Here is a 6560-nt window from a genome sequence, read left to right as displayed (position 1 = left end):
TCAAGCCTCTACAATAGTCTTTAGTATAGGAAATATTTAAAAATGAGTACATTGCTGCCTAGAAATAGTGTATAAAAACAGTTTTCAGTAAAATAGAAAAGTAGCTAATTCAAATGTCAGTTTACACAAAATATGGATCCCATAGAAGTTTTATTAAATCACATTTGTGTCAATGAATTTATTTGCCCTTCACTTGAGGACTGAATTTTGGTTGGTGGCAAATTTCTTTGTCTCTTCACTCTTCTCAGAATACTCTTGATTTACAAGTCTCAAAACACCCTGAAACAGGGTTCTGAACTTTGGTTCCTCACTATCTCAGAAGACTGTCAGCCAGCTGCAACTTTTATAAAATTATGTTGCATGTACACTTCTGTTGTGTGTTTATAAGTGCATTTTACTAGGGAAATAATGTACATATTTTATCATTTTCAAAAACAGTAGGAAACATTAAATCATAGATGTTTTCAGGTCAATAATGAGATGAAATAATGTGTATAACTTTAGATAGTTAAGGTTTTAATAAACATGCTGGGGTTCTAATATATACGGAGAAAAAAATGTAGAAGAAAAATGAAAATAGTAATTTAAGTGCATTCCATGCAGTAGTAAAGCAGCCTTAGAAAAGTTTCTAGGTTTAGGACACTAAAAGCCCAATTCACCCTTTCATAGCACACCGAGAGTGATGGGGTTTTGGTTATGGTAGAACTTAACACTTATCTATCCCAGTTGTCTATTTGATGCCTGGATTTTTGTTACAACTTCATGTACTTCTATACTCATTTCCTCATAAGTTGCTCATATCAACTTTGGAAGGCTTTGATTATTAGATTGACTTTTTTTTGAAATACACACTGCTACTACATTTTAGCTATTTTTCATTGTTCTCTACTCCAGGGTTATACATATACATCTACTCCCCTTTCCTCATGGAAGCCACTATAGTCGGAGCCTACCCTGCTCAAGACTGTTGTCCTCAATTTCCTTGTCTGATCTTCAAGTGCAATGTTTTCCAGCTTTCCGTCATTGATCTATAAACAGCTGGATATTGAACCTTGAGATGGTCTCAACATTTTCATTGAGCCTGACCAGTCCAGAGTCGATAGTGGGAGATATCATTCTTCTTTCCCTGTAACTACACTTTCATTAAAAAGACATCCTAAAAACAAGTAATTTATTTGGCACTCATATCACACTACAGGCTCATAGTAGTGTGATATGAGTGCAAAGACAAAATCTTTTTTTACATGCTTTAATCCAGATCTTTTACCCTATGTTTCATATGCCCAGTCATTTTGAGAATGCAAATATAACATCTCTATTTGTCCATAATAGATTTTAATATTTAAGATCACATAGCCTTCTGGGACAATTCCCAGGGAACATCTGCTGGAAAATGGCAGAAAGGTAATTTATAAGGCAGGTAGAGTAGCCCTCGCTGTGCCTCACTGCTGCCACAAATTTTGCCTATTTCTCACTTCCTCTGTCTATACTTAACTAAGTTATATCTTTCATTGTTTTGAGCTGTCTTACATTTTCTTTCATTTACCACCTTTTTGTTAGTTGTGGTATAAGACATATTTAAGCATGAAAAGTGTAGAGAAAAATCAATTTCCTCATTCTTTTGAAGAAGCCATAGCATCATCCACCTGATTCTGAGCAGATATAATCCCTGACTTTCTCCTATTATCCATGTTTTCTCACTCCTATACACCTTAATTTTTCTCTTTCTTTCTTCTTAACTTTCTTCTACCTACTTCCCTTGAAAAAGATGGGTCAGGAACATGGACAGAGGTGAAATGGCCCATCCCAAGTCATTTTGCTCCTTCCCAAAGCCCAAAGCCCTGACTAAGAAGTAAATGGGAATTGATTCTCTCTACTAATGTTCTTGGGAAATAACATTTTATTGGACACTGAGTAAACAGAATGATTTTTAATATATATGTTTAACCAAAATAACTCCAAAGGTTACTAGAGTGTTAATCTATTTGAATATTCTCATTTCATGACAGAAACCTGAATTTTAATAGTTACTTGGAAATAGAGGTCTTTATTTAAGTTCACCATTTTGCATCTTCTGTGACTGTAAGACTGTAACATATTACTAGGCTTCAAATATAAGTTGAATTCAACCATTTCATGAGGATAGCAACACAATATTGCTTTTAATTTTAAATAAAGTCTTATTTTTATTGCATTTTTCTTCATGTTTCTTTGCCATGAAAAGGCAAAAATACATTTAAACACTCCCAGAGTGAGTTGCAAACCATGGCATATATTTATTGTAAATCTGGTTTCACTTTGGTCTTTGTAGATGACCTGTCTCAATACCAATTGAAGAGGAAATTCATCAACACCATCTTGGAAAAGTGGAGTTAATAAAAATATGAGGAGGATACTTACCTGGCAGGGGAGACACCATGATCACGAAGGTGGTTTTCCCAGGGCGAGGTTTGTCCATTGCACTGCGGGCATGGTGACCCCTGTGATTTCCCCACATGCGGGAAACTCGACTGCATAATTTGTGATAGTGGGGACTGCGTGCACGCTCTCCCCTGTAAAAAATAATAATAATAAAATAAAATAAAATAAAATAAAAATATGAGGAAATATGAAATTTTCCTAAATAGGAAACTCTCCCTGCCAGTAGTTGCAAATCTGCTTTTGATTATATGACAAAATACAGAACACGTTGCTGTTTACACACATTTCCTTTCTCCACTATCACAAACAGGGTGCGGCTTGGGAAAGGCTACATCCTCTCACCCTTCCTTGATTGGAGGAGTTGTGCCCTGACAAGGGCAACTGGTCTACGTGGCAAATGGGGCTTGAAACCAGCCTGCCTGGTGCTTGCAGAGCCTTGTGTCCTTGTGTGAGGCTGCATCTGCTCCAAAAGAGAGGTGAATTTTCTTACTGGCAAAAAGGTATGGTGAAGGGTAGCCAGATTGTATTACCTATTTCTGAGATCTTCTCTCTTCAATTTCTCACTTTCCTTTTTGTATTGTTAAACCAATAATTCCAAGATATTTTAAAAACATAAATTTCTCAACACCCCCCCCCATTTAAAAAGGATTATATGGGTCTAGCCTAAAATGTCTTTATTACCTATAAATATCTTACTTTGATCATGCATCAAATATGATGACAAATGTACAGATTTTCTTATTTTCTCATTCTACTATATAATTTTAATGGCTCAAACGGTAAATAGTTACATCTTCCAAACCCTTTTATTCCTTTCTTTCTTATTTTAGTGTGTTGCTCTTTTTACCTGTTCTCTCAATTCTCCTCTGCCTCAACAGTGTGCACACCACACACTCACACACAAACACACTGCTCCCACCCCAAGTGTTCTATAAACCTTTCTATTCTTGAGGTTTTTCTGAGACTCACACTCATGATTTCTTGTAATCTAGTTTTTTGTTATGTTTCCTGTACGCAAACTGCTGAATTCTCTTTGTACTCCAGGCTTAGCTATGCATATACACCTATCCTGGCAAAAAGTAAACATAACAAGCTGTGTGGCATTGAGGCAAAGCAACTGATAACCTCTTGTTCTTGGAAGGTATGTTATTTTAATGCTGTGGTAATTACGTGAACTTGAAGCAGTACTTGGGTTGAGAATTGTCCTTGAGTATATTCTGCAATAAATTATTTAAGCAAGACGTGGAGGAACTAATTGGTTAATAACCATAATTGGGATTAAAGAGTAATTTTGATTTTAAAAAGATGCTTAAAACGATAAATATTCAGTTGTCTCGATTTGCTATTAAAAAGAAATAAACCTCCTTAAATGATTTCACATAATGGAAAACATAGGTGGGTTAAATACAACCCTCAATGCTCAGGTGACAAGCCATTGTCAAAGCCCCTGCTGATAGCCCAGGCGACGTGTAGCAAGCCATTTTCTTATGCATTACCCTGAAGATATCAACTATTATTTATGTTTTATGTTGCTCAGTAAATGTACATTGTACAGAGCAGTTGATTGAATTGTGCTGTACAAAGAACACGATTCCAGCCCCCAGGAGGGGACTTCAATTTTAAACACTTGGTGACACAGTTTCAGACTTGCACAGAGTGGGTAGGTGTAGGGCATTGTAAGTGCAATGGATTTAGGAGGGGCTTGGGCTTTATTAAGGAGAGAAAAAAGGCCAGCAGACTGGTCTGAGTAAAGCAATGCATACAAAAGTAAGCACAATTCTGTCTTTAAGAGAAGAAAACAAGGCAATGAGAAGAAAAAGAAATCGGACATAAAGGAAAGTGGAAAAGCACAGGAATTTGCTCCATAGATGTAATAGGTCAAGTTCAATCCTTCTGAAGCCTGTTCAAACCCATCTAAGAATTGTAATCAATTATTTTTTTTAAGTAAAGCATTCTTATGGATGTTACCTATGTAGGGCTTGTATAATTTTCCCCATCAGTGATTTATATAATGTTACAGAATTACATAGCAATTAGATTATCATTTAGATTTGCTTATGTTTTGGTCTGTGTGATTCCTAGGACCACAGTGTTTGTTTTTTTTTTCCTATATCCCATGGTAGCTAACACAGGTCTTTGGACACAGTAACTGTTCAGTGCACGTTTATAGATTGCCTGAGGATAGGATTCAAGTTTCCTCCCCTTTGAACACAAAAGGAAATGCAGAAGTATTTTAAATTTAGATGTCTTGGATGTCTTTTTCTTTTCACATTATGTAGTCCATCCCTTTAGGACTGCAGTGTTGTGGCTAACATAGGGCATTGTGAACGCAGAGCACATTGGGTTAAATGCAAAGTTTTAATTCAGGAGAATACTTGGAAATTATAACCATAAATTCAGGACACGTGCATATTCTATTTCTAGAAATTCTGGTAATTGACATTCTTTTTAAGCTGTGATGATAAATAGTACCTCTTTAAGATCAAAAGCTAGGAGTGGTGCTTCCTTATTCCTTTTTATAACTGAAGTCTTACTTCCAAACATGCTATTTCTCCAAGAAAGTTGTAATCTGAAGGGAAGTCCAGATTGGCACGGAGCCTGGCAACTTTCCAAACTCAAGAGACTATTTGGAAAATGGCCTTCTGAATCTTCTGTAGGAATAGTCTGAATAAAGGATGATCATATATAGTTTTGACAGCAGTTTTGCTGTCAAGCAAAAACTAATGATACTTCATCAGCTCCCTTCCTTATCTTATATGTCAGCTTCTGCCTCTCAACTACTTCTTCCCCCTCTATTTAAAACAAGCTTAAATCTTTCCCTATGCAAGAAAACAACTTTATCTTCCTGCCTCTAAGAAAAGCAAAAACAACCAAACTCCTTAATTTTGGCAAGGTCCTGAACTATTGGATCTAATCCACCACATGGCTTTGAGTTTCATGCCATTTAGAAAATCTATGCTTCAGACATACCAGCCCTTTCCAACTCTGCAATCACTCCTTCTCTACCCAGAAGGTAATTCCTAGACTTTTTCATTCTGCAAATGCTGAATGACTGTTACATTTAGTAAATTCAATAGCAGATCAGAAAAATGGTGATTCTTATAGAAGGCTTTATAAAAAAAAAAAGATGTGAACTGAATTCATTTAAAAATAATTATCAGTCAATAGGTCGCCTTAAATTTCTTTTTTTCTTTTGAAGTATTGGTACAAGGTATCAGAGCATTAAAGAATATTGTAAATGATTTATAATTCATCACCACAACCAACATAACTGAATTTATTTCTATTTTTCTTTCTAGTCTTTAACTCAATTCCTACATGTTGTTACATAGGTTTAACAACAGTACATATACAATTTTCTTGTTACATTTTCTTTACATTGTTATGTTTATTTCCTTTCCAAGTTTTTCATAAGTATAATTTTAATGGCTCTCCTGTAGCGTAAAGTTTCTTTACCATAAATTTTTATCCATTCTTTTATTTCTGGATATTTAAAGTGTTTCTAAACTTCCTGCAATTAATGAGTGGAAAAAAGTTGAATGAATACCTTTAGGCATTGTGACATTTTGATTTGTATTTATTATTTTCTTAAATAAGTGCAAGCGATTTATTGACTCAAAGAATAAGAATAGAATTAAAAGAATTACCCAAGATGATTTATAAAAATACAAACCACCCAGGTTGTACATATAGATATGTATTATACCAGAAATAAAGATAGATACTACAGATATATAGTATATAGAGATATATACTGCTATAATATAATTGAAATGGGACCTAGGGATGTGATTTTTTAATCATCCCTTCAGGTGATTATAATTCAGATATTTAAATTATTAAATGAAAACCAAAATCAGATAGAAACAAAGAGATAAAAGTTTGAGTGTAAAAGCAACAAGAAATGTAATGAGGATATTCAGGACAGGAGAGAGTTGGAGGGGCAACGTATAAGCTCTTTCTGCATCCTGGTTTATGGCTATCCTACAGATATGTATGGAAGTCTCCAGGGAGCCCAATGGCAACTTTTTGATAACTTTCAATGCATTCTTCAATATGCATAAGACCTGAGCAGAAGCCTTATTAGCTTGAGATGTATGGACATCACCTCTGACCAAATCATTGGTTGAACATTAAAC

General features: G+C 35.0%; 1 non-coding gene across 1 annotated transcript; it reads left to right on the top strand.

The window, feature by feature from the left end:
* The first annotated feature begins 2392 nt into the window (after positions 1-2392).
* On the top strand, positions 2393-2555 carry LOC143678410 (U1 spliceosomal RNA). Its single transcript, XR_013173221.1, has one exon. It is a non-coding gene; the product is annotated as a U1 spliceosomal RNA (small nuclear RNA).
* The last annotated feature ends 4005 nt before the right edge of the window (positions 2556-6560 follow it).

Source organism: Tamandua tetradactyla, chromosome 3, assembly GCF_023851605.1.
Source record: "Tamandua tetradactyla isolate mTamTet1 chromosome 3, mTamTet1.pri, whole genome shotgun sequence".
In the NCBI taxonomy this organism is placed as follows: domain Eukaryota; kingdom Metazoa; phylum Chordata; class Mammalia; order Pilosa; family Myrmecophagidae; genus Tamandua; species Tamandua tetradactyla.
This window is presented reverse-complemented; position numbering and strand designations above follow the sequence as displayed.